Source organism: Hakea prostrata, unplaced genomic scaffold (genome assembly GCF_041222555.1).
Source record: "Hakea prostrata isolate BN-2017 unplaced genomic scaffold, UWA_Hpros_2 contig_91, whole genome shotgun sequence".
Lineage (NCBI taxonomy): Eukaryota > Viridiplantae > Streptophyta > Magnoliopsida > Proteales > Proteaceae > Hakea > Hakea prostrata.
In genome coordinates, this window is record NW_028291210.1 from 50,001 (window position 1) to 69,868 (window position 19,868).

Here is a 19,868-nt window from a genome sequence, read left to right on the forward strand (position 1 = left end):
TACTCATTGGTCGAGTGGATTGGTCAATCTGGTCCATCGACCAATCAGTCGACCAATGCAGACAGTAGCCTAAAAAAAACAGAGTTTTAAGATATGAAATCCGAATTTGGTGGTTCAAAAGGGTACTAATCAAGGGGTAAACTACATCAGTAGTATTCTAACATATAGGGGACCTCAAAACACTAATGCAATCAAGACATCAAGATCCAAATTAGGAAACAAAAAGTTACCAAAATTAGATCAACCATGGATCTTGATGAATTCGAAATAGAAATCAAAGACAAGAACAATAGGAGGATGGATCATTGCTTCAGGTAAAGGTATCATGAAAACATACTTAGATCTTCAAGGAAATAGGCTTAAAAGCATAAATCTAAATAAGGAAACAAAACCTACCATTTATGTAACCACCATGATTCATGAAGAACACATAGTATGGTAGAAGAGAACAACAAGAGATTGATAGATCATGGATCATGAAAAGAAAACACAGCAATTAACTACTAACATGATCAATATAGAAGATCCAAGGAGATCAGAATTCAAATTAGAAGTTTAACAAAGATTAGATCATGGTTTGATCATGATTCCTTCAAAAGCTTGCAATGATCATGGTTAAGATCATTGTTCTAGCCTCTAATCCTTAGGATGATCATGAGAGACAAGTCCAGAGATGTTTGCAACAGAGAATGCAGCATCTCCTCTACTGTCTCAACTCAAAAAGGAAAGAAAATAAGAGATAGAGGAGAAAAAGAGAGTGTAGACATACCTTTTGATGAAAAGGAAGAGTTTCGACGAAGATCCGTCAAGAAAATCACCAAGGATGCAAGGGAGATGACTTGCAGAGGTCTTTGGTTCGTTCCAAAGAGTTTGGAGGCAGCAAATACGAAGTGGACTTGAGATTGGACTTAAATAGAGCAAGAAAAACCTAATTGCCAAAGACAAGACTCATTGGTCGAGTGGATTGGTCGACCGGGCCCAACAAAAAAAGGTGGAACAATGTGGAAGAGAAAAAAAAAAGGGGGGAGTGAAGAGGAGATTTAAAAATTTTTATTGGGGGGTGGTGTTTTGGTTATGTGTTTTATTAGGTAGTTGGGAGGGCGTGAAAACAAAGAGAGAGAGCAGAGTCAACCACTATACTAATCCGATCTTCATCAAGATTCAGTTTCCATAAATAGAACTTCATCATCAACTTTCATGGATTCAAAGCCAGACACCAAGTCCTCCACTGGGATGGCCCAAAGCTGACTTCTTACTTTACTTCGGGTCATCGGACCTACAAATAACAAGGTTTCCGGGTCAAGGTTAAGGCTGGGTTTTACACACACACACACACACACACACACACACATATATATATAGACTTCAACCGGGTTAACGGGTCGATCCACCGGGTAAACGGGTCGTACCGTACCGCGATAAGAAATAGATAATAAGAGCACTATCGTCGATTTTGGGGTTCCTGGTATGCCGTGGATTCGGCTGATATCTCTCCTCCCTCCCTTGCAACCAACATTATGTCCCGCATTGGACGAAATAAAGGACGTTTGCTCAGAATATGGCGATGTATAAAGTTGTTTGGAATAATTTAGAGGAAAAGAGAAAGAGAACTTCTATTTATTCGTAAGGAGCATTATCGGAATGTTACAGACTGCAGACAAAACAATCCTAGCTTAGCCGAAAGTAGGGAACCCGATCAACTTTGCTTGCGGTGCAAAGGGAGAGGTCTTATTTTTACAAGCATCTTGCAGGTGTGATCGGTGGGTCCGTAAAGTTCCACCTGTCCGAAACTGCTCGAATATAAATTTATTAGCTGCCTCGGTTATGTGGCTTCCATCCCAATTAACTCGAACACTGGGGTCACTGCATGACCCGATGAATACAGATTTGCCGCCCACAAGAACTGTCTGCCCACACCGCGTTCCTGGGGTGTAGTTGTACTTGCCCCCAATGCCACAACAAGCTCCGAGTAGCGGCTTCTGAAATCCTACAAGAAGCGAGAATTCAGAAGAACATCATTACTCTCCCAACCCCACGTTACGTATGTGTAAAAATATTCCAACAAATCTCCCGACCTCTCAGGTATTAGACGACTTACCATACTTATCACCCTGGCTGAAGAGGGCGTACTTGATTAAGTAGATGTCCACGTATGTGATGTGAGCCTCTGGAAGTTCGCTTCTCGTAACAAGGATAGCTTCCCACAAGAGCTTATTGAAGTAGTTCGATATTTTATTATATGTAGTCGAACAACCAGCTGCATCCAGATCAGATTCGCTCTTCACGGGAAAGAGTGTAAGGATGTATGCAAAGCAACCAATGGGACCGGTGTTATGGATCCAAAAATTCCCGCCTCCCAAATCGTACACTGCCTGCAAATTAAGAATCGCATCCCCATGCTTAGCTCAAACGGGCGACATTTGGACTTGCCCTCTTAGTAACGAAGACGGTTTGGATAATATTAGTTACCTTAACACTGTCGGACAACTTGGCAACTACTTCAGGAAAATTAACTTCAAACACAGACTGGTTGAGGAACAGACCAAAAGCAACATCATTTTGACCCATATCGAAGGTGTACGGGGCTCGAGCAACAAAGCCTTCCTCCGGTACGAAATGTGAGTAATTGGAACCTATCGGGTTAATAGAATAAATGAGCAACTCATATGAACCAGACCAGAACAACCGAGTTTGCCTTCAATCGAGTAATTAATTACCTCTCGACCTGATTGCTTGCGATCTGCTTAGGAGCTGTCGGAACTGAGACACTTGCACGCCCAAGTCGAAGGGGCTTGGGCCGGGTGCGGTTCGGCTCCTAGTCGATGCTCTAATCGTAGCCTCCGATGCTGCGAAGTTAGCGCCACGGTAATAGTTGTTGTCCAGTGAATCAAGATATGCGCTGAGGAGCGGCAATCCGAGACTTTGAGCTGATTGAGAAATTCATAGTTAGTAACCATCCCATTGCCCAGGGTTAAAAGCGACGATTGAATAGCACGATAAGGTTCGCGCGCACCCAATCCCATTTAGTTGGATTGGGATTACACCGCTTAGTCACTCGTCGAGTTGAGTTGACAAGAGATGGCTACAGTCCGCATGGAAACATCAACACGACATCCCACAAAGAAGGCAAAAAGGAGTTTCTTCAGCCCATTAACCCGCACCGTCTTAACCATCCATTAAATATTAACCCCGTAACTTTTGGCCCATTTGAATCATTTAGGCCAGACGGGCTTGAAACATTCGAATCCCCTAGCCCATGGGCTTGTAAGGGCAGAAAATCACCAGGGGACCAACCTGGAGCGATGACAACCGATTCACCAATCCGATTCCTCATTCCCGAGACCTCGTGAACTCTAGGAATGGAAACGGGGCGGGTTAACCGGGGCAATCCATCGAGCCCATGTCGAGTGATGTGGTTTAGTATGATGCCGGGCTTGATTACGGTTGTAGAACATTTATAAATAGTGAGCCCACCGAATCAAGATCCGGATCAATCCCGACCCCATTCGGTTCGATCTAGATCGACCTAAACCATTCGCAAAACCATCCCCAGGATATATCGGGTGGAATCTGGATCTACCTCTACCTATTGCATCCCATCTTAAAGCACTCTTTTTCTCTTTGTGCTGCAAAATTTTATAACTCTGGATCCACATGTTTCCACTCAATTGCTTGTGAATCTAAAAGTATTATATACTATTCACAAAAAATCAGAATTGACCCAAAAAATCAAAAAACAAATAAAATTTAAAAAACAAAAAAAAAGAAAAAAAAAAAAAAAGAGGAAAGTAAATAATGGATCAAAGGAACTTGAAAGTATCTCCTACCTATGAAATCAATGGTGAGCCTCCCATCACAAGGCCTGCCGGACGGCTTACGGAAAAATGTATCCCCATTCGGTGCGATGATTTGGTTGAAGACAAGCAGAATCAAGCACCAAGATCACCGTTTGAATCCCCAAAGTTGAAGAGCGCCGGAAAGCCGCAACCCAAACCCAAGGAGCCCGGAAGATTCGAAATCGAATGGAAGACAAGAAGATAATACACAATGGAATGCCATGAAAACGCAACATGTGGAAGAGACAGGGAAAGACTTGAAAGAGAATGACAAACCAGGAGAAGAGAGTATACAATGTGGAGACGTAGCAAGGAAACAATATTTATAAAGAAGAGAAACAAGAGCATCAAACCGCTTGATACCCAAAAAGTGCTAAATGGAGTACGTTAACTACAGACGTTCTTAAACGGTTATTCTCGCTTTACTAACGAAGAGTTAAATACAATCTTTACCGAAATGATTGTCTAGTTATCAACAAATTTGATTTGACTTGATTCGTTGATGCTAGACGACTCGAAGCTAAAGCCGAAGCCTTATAGATTTTTGTTGTTTAATTAATAAGTTAATCGATTTAGTGTCCACCAGCTTGATATGAAAATCTTGTTAGTTTCTACCATTATGACAAATTGGTAGTTACTGCCCGCAAAATGACGAAGGGTAAAGGCTGCCCTGATTTGTCCATTTTCTTCTTACGAGTTTGTTCTTTAGTTTCAATAACCTTTACTTCTTGGTAAGGGTAGAAAACGTCAAGTCAATGATTAGACATAGGTATGTGGTCTGGAGAAGCTCCTTTGACCACCCAAGTAGATAATCACTAAAAACATATCAAAGGTTAGAATCCAATATATGGTGATTTACATTGTTAGAATGAGAAGACAATTTTGAAAGTCACAGCCAAAATTCGGGAGTCGGTAAATTTGAGTAATAATTAGTTAAGCTTGACCTCGAGTTGGATTGCCTGATCTAACTTGATTCAACTTAAAATAAACACTCTTGATGACCTCTTATGAGGTATAAGCTTAACACTTCTAGATCTTACTTATCTAAAGTCCGATCAAGTTGATATTTTTAGGAATCTTTGAGGATAATGTAATCGTACTGGAGCCAACAATTTTCGTGTACTAGGTTTTGTTGATTTTCAGCCGGAGCAATCCACAAAAACTCTTTTGATTTAATAACTTTTGTAATTTTCTGATTGCGAAATATAATCTATAACGTGATATATTCCCAAATTGATGCTATCTTCGATTGGTAGATCGTCATTTCTAAATCGAAATGTTGATCCGGTATTCTTTTTGTGTTCGTATTTTGTCGTCGTCAGGAATACCATGCCAACACAAATGATTTATGATGTGGCGGGGGGCGGGGGGAATCACATCTCATTTTCGCAGACCTGTAATTCTCATTGCCGTTGAATCCACATCTGATCCGCATTCCCTAGATTCCCAATAATAGATCGAAACCCTAGCCCTCCCAACGAATTACATACCCAAACCCTAACGTCGAGTCGTCTTTCGTGAGAAAAATCTTTTTTGTATCCGACCCGTAAATCCTATAATTCTCATTGTCCTTTGGATCCGTATCTAATCCAAAAACCCTAGAATCCAAATAAACGATAGTGACCCGGTCTTCCCAAGAAGAAGAAAAAAAAAAAAAAAAAAAGGTACAAAGGATCCCAATAAAGGATCACTACCCAGCTTGTCCCAACAAACTACAAACCCAAATCCTAGAATCGGAACCCCGCCATCCTAGTAAGATACAAGCCTAAACCCCGGGATCCTCCCGTGGAACAACTCTCCGCCAAAAATCCCGAGGCGAAGAATCCCAAATCTATCGCTGACCTCGTGGGCGCCCCCCCCCCCCCCCCCCCAACGTAAGGCACAAACAAAAAAACACACACATATATAAATATATAGGGCCGCCACCGGGGGGGGGGGGGGGGCCGGGGGGGGGGGGGGGGGCGGGGGGGGCCGGGAACAAAAAACTAAAACGACCACCTTGGGGGTGGGGGGGGGGGCGGGGGGGGGGGGGGGGGGGGGGGGGGGCCCCCCCCCGCCCCCCCCCCTGTCGTCCGGCGTGGGGGGGGTGGAGGGGGTGGGTGGTGGTGGGGTGGGGGTATATTAAATAGTGGTGGGATTGGTTGAAGGGAAAAGGAGAAAGAAATTTTTTATTTATGTGTTGTGTAGGAGGGGGGGAACTGGGCCGGCAACATTGTGGTTGCAAGCTCCCCCGCCCCCCCGCGAACCCTGGTGCTGGTGGTTTGGTGGGTGGCGGGGCGCTGGAAGTCAGCTTTGGGCCATCCCAAAGAGAGGACTTGGTGTCCGGCTTTGAATCCATGAAAGTTGATGATGAGGTTCTATTTATGGAAACCGAATCCCGATGAAGATCTAATTAGTTGATGGACTTGGAGTGCTCTCTATCTTGGTTTGAAGGCATTTCTACCTATTAGGTAAGTCACTTGACTTGTGTGCAAAACCCCTTTAGGTTTGGATTTGATCCTGGACCTTCAATTCCCCGTTTTGGCCTTTGCCGCATTGGTCGACCGATTGGTCGATCTGGGCCGCCGACCAATCCACTCGACCAATGAGTGTCGTCTTTGGCAATTAGGTTGATTCTTGCTCTATTTAAGTCCAACCTCGAGTCCACTTCGTATTTGCTGCCTCCAAACCCTCCTGGAACGAACCAAAGACCTCTCGCAAGTCATCTCTCTTGCATCCTTGGTGTTTTCTTGACGGATCTTCGTCGGAACTCTTCTTTTTGCATCAAAAGGTATGTCTACTCTCTCTTCTTCTCCTCCATCTTTGTTTTTCTTTCCTTTTTGAGTTGAGACAAGAGAAGAGATGCTGCATCCTCTCGTTGCAAACATCTCCCGAACATGTTCTCATGATCATCCTAAGGATTTAAGGCTAGAACAATGATCTTAACCATGATCATTGCAAGCTTTTGAAGGATTCATGATCAAACCATGATTTAACTCTCGTTAATCTTCTAATCTGAATTCTCGATCTCTTTGGATCTTCTTTCATTGATCATGTTAGTGGTTAATGGTTGTGTTTTCTTTCCATGATCCATAATCCATAGAATTCTAGTTGTTCTCTTCTACCTTACTATGTGTTCTTCATGATGCATGATAGTTACATATATGGTAGGTTTTATTTCCTTATTTAGATTTATGCTTCTAAGCCTTATTCCATGAAGACCTATGCATGTTTTCATGTTTTCATTACCGAAAGCAATGATCCATCCTCCTATAGTTCTTGTCCTTGTTTTCTATTTCAAATTCATCAAGATCCATGTTTGAGTTAATTATGGTAACTTTTTGTTTCCTAATTTGGATCTTGATACCTTGATTTGATTAGTGTTTTGAGGTCCCCTATATGCTAGAATACTACCGATGTAGTCTACCCCTTGATTAGTACCCTTTTGAACCACCAAATTCGGATTTCATATCTTAAAACTCTGATTTTATAGGTTATCGTCTCGCATTGGTCGATCGATTGGTCGACTGACCACTCGACCAATCCACTCGACCAATGAGTACAAAGCAACTCCGTAATTGGTCTGCTTTTGGATGTTTTGATATATTTTCTGTTAGGGATCTTTCCTAATATGTTGTATATACTTGTTTAGGACCTTCTTCTCAAGTTTGCCAAGATCTTACTTGATTTCTTAGGATCCTTTTGCGAGTTATAAAAGGTAAGGATGGTTATTTCCTTAATTACATAGATAGCATGAATCTAGTTTCTATATTTGAATATCATGAATATGTTTCCTAAATTAGATTCTTACAATGATATACTACTGTTGCATAACTTTGATTACAGTAGCATTACTTATTCATATTGAATTGATTCATGTATGATTTACTTACCAATGTTATACAAGTGATTGTAATTATTGATTTCTTTCCATATATGAAGTTACCATATATGTGATGATATGAATTGATGCATGTGTATGCTTACGTATGGTTTGGAAAGGAGAGGTGTCCTTTTGACACTTCTGTCCTTGGACTACTACGGGAATATTATGGGATGTTTCCGGAGATGCCCTCCGGACACCTTCCTAAACCGTTGGATGACATATCTAGGATTGTCTAGTAGTGTTTGGCTAGGATGTCCTGTTATGTCGACCCTAATCGGAGGGGTATTGAGACCGAACGACCCGTGGTAGCAATGGGGATTCATGGGCGCTCAAGACCGGTAACCAACCCGTGAGAGGACAGGAATCACATTGTGGGGGCCATTTATTGGTAGGGTTGCATATGGTTAGACTTGGGCTCACGGGCGCTTAAGACCGGTAACCAACCCGTGAGAGGACGTGAGAGCTTCCCGTTTACCATATGTGGATGATCAATAGGGTTGATGAGTCCGTAGTCCGAGTTGGTCGGTGCCATAGGATACGCCGACTCTAGTGTGAAGGATACCGGAAAGGATCGTCGTGGACGAGGAATGGAAGTATCCGGATCCGACTTGATGTAACCAAGTAGAAGACTTGCATTTGGCTAGGTTTTACCCCCGACATGCGCCAAGATTTATACCAAATGGTTGTGAGAGAGTGTGTTGACTTAACCCCCGCCAAGGTTTGTCCCGAGGGATGAAGGACCCATTACCAATCGGCTGCTCAAGACCGGTGAAATGATCCGTGAGAGAATCCAAGATATCTTAAATGGTTGAGGATGTGAGTGGACTTTCCTAAAGAAGTACGGTGCTATGACTTAAAGCATGTCCGCCAATAGAGACCACAAGCATCCATAGAGTTAGATTCATTCATTCATTGTTTGTCTCATATCATATTGCATTTATGTTTGTTCTCGGAATCCCGCCATTTATGTTATTATGGATTTTAATCGCTTTACCGGGTTTCTTTGAAACTCATTCCTTTATTGTACAATGTTGTTAGACTATCCCGCTGTACCGAGTACTATGACGGTCCCTATGAAGAAGCGCAAGGCGAAGAGGCATATCTCCAGGAAGGTGATTGCGGTTACCACAATTACTCAAGATCCCGCGAGTGGTTATGCTCCGTACGATGCTTAGTCCGACCATTGAGTGGAAGCGTCCTTGTGCTATTTATGAGATCTATACATACAAGGATGTCGTCTATAAAGTGGAGAATAATTTAGTTACCCAATGTACTTGCTACTCGGGATTAGATTTTGTCTAGTTTATTCTTTAGAGCTACTTTTCCGCTGGATGTAAAGTGGGATTTTTGCTTCACTTTACTTATCTCGTTTGATACTCGATTATATCTATTATTCTCGATTCGTTTATGATTCATTCTTTCATTATTGGATCTATGATTTATCTTCCGCACTCTTGTTATGATTGTTCATGATTATGTTATTGTTTATGTGGGAGGTTGATCACTCGATACCTGATCTTCGGGCCGTGGATCACACTCTCGGGTATGCCGATAGGGTACCGGCCGGGAGGGCGTGACTGATTGGTATCGTGAGCCCAAGGTTCGAGGAGATCCTAACCACAAAAGACAACAACCGAACATTCCCGAGTCATTGATCTGAAATGACTCTTCTACTCTTAGAAGTGAATAATAGAACACCGAATTAGAAACTTGACCTTTGAGGCATAACAGAACATTTCTCGAATAACATACCATAATTATACTTGAACAAATGACACTAATGCAAGGAAAAGAAAAGTGCATAACATACAATAATTAAAGAGAAACAAAATGAACTTCATTAATTCCAAAAGTTTTTACAATGATTACATCCGAAATGCATAAATGGAAAATCCTAAAGTACAAGCCTATCTAGGTGATCTACTCCGATCTCTCGTATGCTCCGAACTCCTCTCGCTAGCCGAGTCACCCGATGCTCTATCCCATCCCGTCGTGACTCCATCCTCTCGTACATCTGCTCCCGTCCGACCCTCCATCCTCTCTAGCATGGAAGTCATCGATCTCATCTCGTGCACCAAGATCTGAAGTCTCCGGAACCGCATGTGAAGGGCCGCCCGCCTCGAAGTGTGATGAAGGAAACTCGTGATGCACAGTGCTCAGCCTCGCGCATATCCCAGATCATCTCCGGCCCGATCATCACTATCAGACCGATATCCTCTCCTCCATCCTCCGATCCCCGATCCTCATCCTCCGATTCATCATCATCCTCACCCTCCGGACCAGGAGATCTCTCTAATCGATGTAGTCTCATCCGTCGAATGGTCCGAGTCCCAATGGGGTATCCCCGTGATCTAGTGTCCATCGGTGTATCCTCGAAACTCACCCCGAAATGCCCGAAGATCAAAGTCGAAGCCTCCCATAGCAAAGGTTCCGCATGCTAGGCCGCAGAACCAAGTCCAAAGATGACCCGCTGAATGATGTAGGAGAGATCGATCTCGAAGCCCATGTAGATGCGGTAGATGACCAAGGCCTCCATCACCGTGACCCGATGGTGATGTCCGGCTTTCGGCATGATGTTTCGGCCGACTATGCGACCGATAATACGTGCAGAGCCCGTCATCCGTCCGCTAGTCCACGGTGTGTAGCATCGACGGCTATCCCATAGCGTAGAGCATATCTCGCGAAGCTCGTACGGCATCGATGGCTGTGTCCAGATCCGCTCCCGCAGGTATCCACACACACCGCCGTGGATAGTAAGGGACCCGCAAGATCTCAGCCAGTGTCCGGGTAGAGAAGCGAATCCGAGTCCGGGAGGACCCCGCTCCCGAGGACAAGTCCGAGTGGATGTCCCCGGCCTCGAGCCTCCTCTCGTGTAAGTAAGGTTGCCGAAGAACAACCTCACTAGCTCCCGGTATACCGGCAAATCCTCGGTGAAGAGATGAGTCCACCGTAAAGTGTCGAACCTCTCGCCGGATCCTAAAGGCTCCGAGCTGGCGTAAATGAAGTAGACGCCCCATCTCGATGTTACAATAGCTGAAGTAGGCCTCGCATGCAAACTCGGCCCGAGGTGTGTCAAACATGTCCGGCCTCCTAACCTCCTCTCTAGGCTCGAAAGGAACCCGACCTCCGCCCCTAAGAGCACCTACGATGCGACCCTCGACCTCTACCTCCTCCCTCGTCCTCCCCCCTCGCATGGTGTATCCGTGGAAGAGACAAGAGACATTTCCAATTAGTGCTATTTTAAGATTTGAGCCAAAAGGGTATTTTCGTAATTTTTCGGAAAATTTCAAATTTGGGGGAAATTTGATTTGAACATACTAGCATGTGCGCAATACTTGGAATTTCATGTCTATGAAGTTGTTTTGATGAAAATCGATCGAAAACTTGGATTAAAGCGAAAAATTCAGCAAGAAGGAAATTTGGGGATTTTGCAATTTAGGTCAAAATTGGATTTTTGAAAAGTTGAAATTGGTTAAATCAAATTGTATGGACCTATCTACAATGTCATCTTGAGCATGTAGCATTTGATCTCGTGCGAAAATTTCAAGCGGTTTGAGAGAAAACGAAATTTTTCTAAAGATATCGATTTCGGTATAAAACTTTGCGAGATGAGCACCAAATGTGTTAAAACTTGTTGTCTATGCATGGCATTGTGTTTAAAACCTAGGGAATATGTTTCTAAGCATTCCTAAGCATGATTTCTAGCATTGGATACAAGTAAAGCATGGTTTTATTGAAATGCAAGCATGAGAAGATGATAATGGAAGGAAGAATGAGAGATTTACCTTGTTTGTGAAGATGGTGTGTTGTGGTGTTGTTGTTGAAGCACTAAATCACCTCAAGAACACTTGTGGGAACTCTTGGAGATTTTCCCTAGAGCTCTCTCACCTTTGGAAGAAGTTAGAATGAGGTTGGAATGTGGAAATGAGGCTTATAATGCTAATTTTCGCATTCTCGTTTTTCATTGGTCGACCGATTGGTCGACCGGGTCACTCGACCAACCACTCGACCAATGGTCACAAGTGACCTCATTTGCTGTTGAATTTTTGGAAAATGTGATTTTTGCCTTATGGAATATTGTTTGATGACTATATGGATATATTTGAGCATGATTTAAGTTTTCAAATCATTTGGACTTGTGGTTTATGTTGAATCTTCGAAATTCGGTATTTTGATGTTCTCGGTTTTGCGTAATGGTTACTCCGAGAAGTGGGCGTGGTGAATCCAAAGTGGTCATGGAGGTGGTGAAGTACCTCAGGGAGGTGGTGAAGTACCTCATGGAGGTGGTGAGATACCAAATGCCGATCGTGGTACTCATGAGATCCCCGGTGCCCCGAATGTTGGAAGTTTCGTAGATATTGCCAATATTATGGGCAATATGATGCAGCAAAGAAGCAGCCTCAGCCCAACCAGATGTTGGTGGGTTTCATGACTCGCATAATGAGACCCGGGCTGGTGCTAATGTGAATCCTCATGCCGCAGCCCCCGAATGCGGGAGGTTTAGCTGAACTCCTCATACTCGCCCGATGGAGAGTTTTCTCAAGATGCAAGTACCCACTTTTACCGGAGTTACCAAGGACCCCTTGTTTCCTAACAAGTGGCTTCGTGAGTTGGAGAAGGCTTTCCGACATCCGCAATGCTCGGAAGCTCGTAAGATTTTGTTTGCCGAGCGTGTTGCAACAAGAAGCCGATGCATGGTGGATTTCCACTCGTCCCGTTTTTGGAAGGTTTGCATGCAGGAGTTGTAACTTGGGAGTTATTCAAAGAGGCTTTTTGTATGAACTACTTTCCCGAGGCGGTGAAGGATGCGAAGGAAGCCGAGTTTATGATTCCCGACTCAAGGAACTTTGTCCGTGTTGGAGTACCAACAGAAGTTCGAGGAGCTTCATTTCTTTGCTCCGCATTCTTTGAAGGAAGACCTCGCCAAAGCAAAGAAGTTCTTCAAAGGATCGCGCCCGCCATTAAAGCTTACCTCACAATCCAGCCTTATAGTGAGCTATGCTCAAGTGGTGCGTAACTCGAAGAAGTTGGAAGAAACAGAGAAGGAAAGTGCTCGTGTGCAAAAGCCTTGGCGTCAAGGAATTCTGGTTTGGTGGATCGCAATGACCGTCGTTATGTGAGACCTACACCCTACCCCACTCCTACCTTTCGTGCTAAGAGTGTAGGTCGTAACACGGGTTTTCAGCAGCCCGGCCGCTTTTAAAACAAGATGGCGGAAACCGACCACCCAGCAATGCAAGTGCAAGTGCAAGTGCAAGTGCAAGGCCTTTTGTTCGGAAGCCCTCCGTTGCAGCCACCCCCGTTGGATCCAAAGCAATCCCGTTTGCTTCTACCGCAAGCAAGCTGGTCATTTCGCTCGGTGCTCGTCCGGGCGGCCTCGCCCAAAGCAGCCCGCCCCTGCTGGTGAAGAGTGCTCCCGCTCCTCCCTCTCGGTAGAGTTTTCAGTATTTCCAAAGATCGAGCAGATCCAAGCCATGATGTGATTAGGTGTACATTGTTAGTCGCTTCTATTTCGCATTTGTCTTATTTGATACGGGTGCATCTCATTCTGCTCATGTCATCTCGCATTCATCAAGAAGACTAACCTAATCCCCGAGAAGTTGTCTAGTTGTTTATTGATTAGTACACCCACGGGTCCTCGTTGTGAAACTAGATAAGGGGTTATCTAAATGTCCCGTGTTGGTTGGTGAGAAGAACTTGGAAGCCAATTTTGTGATTCTTGACATGAAGGACTTCGATGTTATTTTGGGAATCGATTGGTTGACAGCCCACAAAGCCGTGTTCCTTTGTTCCTCAAAGAAGATTCAGGCCCATATTTGTGGAAGTCCGGTCTTTGAATTTCAGTGGTGAAAAGAGAAGGGTTTGTAAGAAGGTGTCTGTCTCAGACCGATGCAAGTCTATGCCCTAGTGGATGATGCTTCATCTCAAGGCAAGGGTATAGTGGAGAAAAGAGTCGATGAAGTCGAGTTGTCTGCGACTTTGTTGATGTCTTCCCCGATGATCTATCAGAGTGCCTCCGGACAGAGATGTCGAATTCTCTATTGATCTCGTCCCCGGTGCCGCACCGGTATCTAAAGCTCCGTATAGGATGGCTCCTACCGAGTTGAAAGAGTTGCAAAATCAGTTGAATGAGCTCATTGATAGAGGTTTCGATACAGCCTAGTGTGTCACCTTGGGGAGCTCCGGTCTTGTTCGTCAAGAAGAAAGACGGTAGTATGCGCTTGTGCATCGACTACCGTGAGTTGAATAAGTTGACTATCAAGAATAGATATCCGCTGCCCGTAATCGATGATCTCTTCGATCAGTTGAAGGGTGCAGTTGTGTTCTCGAAGATTGACTTAAGGTCCGGATATCACCAATTGAAAGTGAAGTCTAGTGATATCTTCAAGACAGCTTTCCGAACGCGGTATGGTCACTATGAGTTTAGAGTCATGCCCTTCGGATTGACCAATGCTCCTGCGGTGTTCATGGACCTCATGAACCGAGTATTTCATGATGTGCTTGATAAGTTTGTGATTGTTTTCATTGATGACATCTTGATCTATTCGAAGAGCGAAGAAGAGCATGCGAGTCATCTAAGTTTCACTTTGCAAAGGTTGCGGGAAAAGAAGTTGTTTGCTAAGTTTAGCAAGTGTGATTTCCCGGCTTAAGAGAGTGGTTTTCCTTGGTCATGTAGTTTCAGCCGAAGGTATTCGTGTCGATCCCGAAAAAGTCCAAGCCGTGGCTGATTGGGAGAGACCGAAGTCAGAACGGAAATAAGAAGTTTTCTTGGATTGGCGGGTTACTACCGAAGGTTTATTGAGAACTTTTCTCGGTTGGCTGCTCCTATGACTAAGTTGACCAGGAAAGAAGAGAAGTTTGTTTGGTCCGACGCCTGTGAGAAGAATTTCCAAGAGTTGAAAGATAGATTGACAAGTGCCCCGGTTTTGACTATACCCGATAGTTCCGGTGGTATGACAGTTTATACCGATGCGCCAAAGATTGGTTTGGGTTGTGTACTCGATGCAACATGGCAAGGTCGTAGCCTATGCTTCTCGGCAATTGAAGGATTATGAGCGGAATTACCCCACTCACGATCTAGAACTTGCCGCCGTTGTCTTTGCTTTGAAGATTTGGAGACATTATCTTTACGGTGAGAAGATTGCCATTTTCACGGATCATAAGAGTTTGAAATACTTCTTTACCCAAAAGGAGTTGAACATGAGACAAAGGAGATGGTTGGAACTAGTCTCCGATTATGATTGTGATATTCAAGATCATCCTGGGAAAGCAAATGTTGTTGCCGATGCTCTTAGTAGGAAGAACCGTAAGAAGACTTTGGATTTGAATGCTTTGAGTTTACCATTGTGGTCTTCTATTGAGAGTTTTGATTTGGAAATCGCTCCCGAGAATTCTGATTTTATTCTTTCGCCATGACGGCAAGATCTGGTCTTAGAGATAAGATTGTTGCTCACAGAGTTTCGATCAAGAGTTTTTGACCAAAGTTGAGAAGATTTCTTCGAATCCCGAGTCGGACCCCGACTTTGGTATATCCATGGATGGTGCTTTGTTGTTTAGAGGAAGACCGTGTGTGCCCGCAAACGAAGAAGTTAAGAAAGAAATATTGAAGGAAGCACACCAGCTGGCCTTTACTATCAGACACCCGGAAGCACCAAGATGTACAAGGACTTGAAGGAACATTTTTGGTGGATTGGTCTAAAGGCGGATGTTGATGATTTTGTTGCCAAGTGTGAGACTTGCCAACGTGTGAAAGCCGTTCGACAACCTCCATCCTGGATTACTTCAACCCCTTCCTATTCCTAGTTGGAAGTGGGAAGATATCTCCATGGACTTTGTGACTAGCTTGCCTCGGACAAGTAAAGGCAATGACACCGTGTGGGTGATTGTTGATAGGTTGACCAAATCAGCCCATTTCATTCCTATGAAGATCACTCATACCTGGATAAGCTAGCAAGGCTTTATGTGGATAATGTGGTTCGTCCGCATGGTGTGCCATTGAGTATTGTTTCGGATCGTGATCCTAGGTTCACCTCAAGGTTTTGGAATAGTTTGCAGAAGGCCTTGGGAACCCAATTGAACTTGAGTACAGCTCATCATCCACAAGCTCGATGGACAATCCGAGCGGACAATTCAGACATTGGAAGACATGCTCGGATCTTGTGTGGTGGATATGGGTGGTAATTGGGATGAACACCTAGCTTTGGTTGAGTTTGCCTATAACAACAGCTTATCAAGCAACAATAGGCATGGCTCCATTCAAGGCTTTGTATGGTAGTACTTGTAGGACACCTTTGTACCGGATCGAGACAGGTGAAAGAAAAGTCTTAGGTCCCGAGATGATTGAAGCTACAAGTGCTATGGTAGATATGATAAGAGAAAGGATTAAGTCCGCCTGGGCCGAGACAGTAAATCTTATGCCGATAAGAGAAGGACCGATTTGGAATTTCAAGTTGGAGAGAAAGTCTTTCTCGAAGGTCTCACCAATGAAGGGTGTGATGAGATTCAATGTTAAGGGAAAGCTTAGCCCTCGTTACATTGGACCTTTCGAGATTTTGGAAAAGGTTGGACCTGTTGCGTATCGATTAGCATTACCTCCGTCTCTCTTGCTGGTGTGCACAATGTGTTTCATATTTCGATGCTCCGAAAATACATAGAGAATCCGGAACACATTTTGCAGCAGAAGCACACCGAAGGACTTAGTGCTGATTTGACCTATGATGAAGAACCGGCCGAAATCTCGGATAGGAAGGACAAGCAGCTGCGGAATCGCGCCATTCCTTTGGTGAAGATTCGGTGGAAGAACCATACCCCTGAAGAAGCTTCTTGGGAGAAGGAAGAAGACATGAAGGAGAAGTTTCCTTACCTCTTTGGAAGCACAGTACGCTTTCAATTTCGGGGACGAAATTTCTTTAAGGGGGGGAGAATGTGAAACCCAGCCCTAACCTTGACCCGGAAACCTTGTTGTTTGTAGGTCCGATGACCCGAAGTAAAGTAAGAAGTCAGCTTTGGGCCATCCCAAGAGAGGACTTGGTGTCCGGCTTTGAATCCATGAAAGTTGATGATGAGGTTCTATTTATGGAAACCGAACTCGATGAAGATCTAATTAGTTGATGGACTTGGAGTGCTCTCTATCTTGGTTTGAAGGCATTTCTACCTATTAGGTAAGTCACTTGACTTGTGTGCAAAACCCCTTTAGGTTTGGATTTGATCCTGGACCTTCAATTCCCTATTTTGGCCTTGTTGTCAAGCATTGGTCGACCGATTGGTCGATCGGGCCAATCGACCAATCCACTCGACCAATGAGTGCCGTCTTTGGCAATTAGGTTGATTCTTGCTCTATTTAAGTCCAACCTCGAGTCCACTTCGTATTTGCTGCCTCCAAACCCTCTCGGAACGAACCAAAGACCTCTCGCAAGTCATCTCTCTTGCATCCTTGGTGTTTTCTTGACGGATCTTCGTCGAAACTCTTCTTTTTGCATCAAAAGGTATGTCTACTCTCTTCTTCTCCTCCATCTTTGTTTTTCTTTCCTTTTTGAGTTGAGACAGTAGAAGAGATGCTGCATCCTCTCGTTGCAAACATCTCTCGAACATGTTCTCATGATCATCCTAAGGATTTAAGGCTAGAACAATGATCTTAACCATGATCATTGCAAGCTTTTGAAGGATTCATGATCAAACCATGATTTAATCTCTCGTTAATCTTCTAATCTGAATTTCGATCTCTTTGGATCTTCTTTCATTGATCATGTTAGTGGTTAATGGTTGTGTTTTCTTTCCATGATCCATAATCCATAGAATTCTAGTTGTTCTCTTCTACCTTACTATGTGTTCTTCATGATGCATGATAGTTACATATATGGTAGGTTTTATTTCCTTATTTAGATTTATGCTTCTAAGCCTTATTCCATGAAGACCTATGCATGTTTTCATGTTTTCATTACCGAAAGCAATGATCCATCCTCCTATAGTTCTTGTCCTTGTTTTCTATTTCAAATTCATCAAGATCCATGTTTGAGTTAATTATGGTAACTTTTTGTTTCCTAATTTGGATCTTGATACCTTGATTTGATTAGTGTTTTGAGATCCCCTATATGCTAGAATACTACCGATGTAGTCTACCCCTTGATTAGTACCCTTTTGAACCACCAAATTCGGATTTCATATCTTAAAACTCTGATTTTATAGGTTATCGTCTCGCATTGGTCGACCGATTGGTCGACTGGACCACTCGACCAATCCACTCGACCAATGAGTACAAAGAACCCTTGAATTGGTCTGCTTTGGATGTTTTGATATATTTTCTGTTAGGGATCTTTCCTAATATGTTGTATATACTTGTTTAGGACCTTCTTCTCAAGTTTGCCAAGATCTTACTTGATTTCTTAGGATCCTTTTGCGAGTTATAAAAGGTAAGGATGGTTATTTCCTTAATTACATAGATAGCATGAATCTAGTTTCTATATTTGAATATCATGAATATGTTTCCTAAATTAGATTCTTACAATGATATACTACTGTTGCATAACTTTGATTACAGTAGCATTACTTATTCATATTAAATTGATTCATGTATGATTTACTTACCAATGTTATACAAGTGATTGTAATTATTGATTTCTTTCCATATATGAAGTTACCATATATGTGATGATATGATTTGATGCATGTGTATGCTTAAGTATGGTTTGGAAAGGAGAGGTGTCCTTTTGACACTTCTGTCCTTGGACTACTACGGGAATATTATGGGATGTTTCCGGAGATGCCCTCCTGGACACCTTCCTAAACCGTTGGATGACATATCTAGGATTGTCTAGTAGTGTTTGGCTAGGATGTCCTGTTATGTCAAACCCTAATCGGAGGGGTATTGAGACCGAACGACCCGTGGTAGCAATGGGGATTCATGGGCGCTCAAGACCGGTAACCAACCCGTGAGAGGACAGGAATCACATTGTGGGGGCCATTTATTGGTAGGGTTGCATATGGTTAGACTTGGGCTCACGGGCGCTTAAGACCGGTAACCAACCCGTGAGAGGACGTGAGAGCTTCCCGTTTACCATATGTGGATGATCAATAGGGTTGATGAGTCCGTAGTCCGAGTTGGTCGGTGCCATAGGATACGCCGACTCTAGTGTGAAGGATACCGGAAAGGATCGTCGGGGACGAGGAATGGAAGTATCCGGATCCGACTTGATGTAACCAAGTAGAAGACTTGCATTTGGCTAGGTTTTACCCCGACATGCGCCAAGATTTTATACCAAATGGTTGTGAGAGAGTGTGTTGACTTAACCCCCTCCCAAGGTTTGTCCCGAGGGATGAAGGACCCATTACCAATCGGCTGCTCAAGACCGGTGAAATGATCCGTGAGAGAATCCAAGATATCTTAAATGGTTGAGGATGTGAGTGGACTTTCCTAAAGAAGTACGGTGCTATGACTTAAAGCATGTCCGCCAATAGAGACCAAAGCATCCATAGAGTTAGATTCATTCATTCACTGTTTGTCTCATATCATATTGCATTTATGTTTGTTCTGGAATCCCGCCATTTATGTTATTATGGATTTTAATCGCTTTATCGGGTTTCTTTGAAACTCATTCCTTTATTGTACAATGTTGTTAGACTATCCCGCAGTACCGAGTACTATGACGGTCCCTATGAAGAAGCGCAAGGCGAAGAGGCATATCTCCAGGAAGGTGATTGCGGTTACCACAATTACTCAAGATCCCGCGAGTGGTTATGCTCTGTACGATGCTTAGTCCGACCATTGAGTGGAAGCGTCCTTGTGCTATTTATGAGATCTATACATACAAGGATGTCGTCTATAAAGTGGAGAATAATTTAGTTACCCAATGTACTTGCTACTGGGATTAGATTTTGTCTAGTTTATTCTTTAGAGCTACTTTTCCGCTGGATGTAAAGTGGGATTTTTGCTTCACTTTACTTATCTGTTTGATACTCTGATTATATCTATTATTCTGATTCGTTTATGAGTCATTCTTTCATTATTGGATCTATGATTTATCTTCCGCACTCTTGTTATGATTGTTCATGATTATGTTATTGTTTATGTGGGAGGTTGATCACTCGATACCTGATCTTCGGGCTGTGGATCACACTCTCGGGTATGCCAGATAGGGTACCGGCGGGGAGGGCGTGACAACAATCCTAGC

General features: G+C 43.5%; 1 pseudogene; it reads right to left on the minus strand.

The window, feature by feature from the left end:
• Nucleotides 1–1,673: 1,673 nt before the first annotated feature.
• Nucleotides 1,674–4,184, minus strand: LOC148998931 (alpha-L-fucosidase 3-like; annotated as a pseudogene).
• Nucleotides 4,185–19,868: the final 15,684 nt, after the last annotated feature.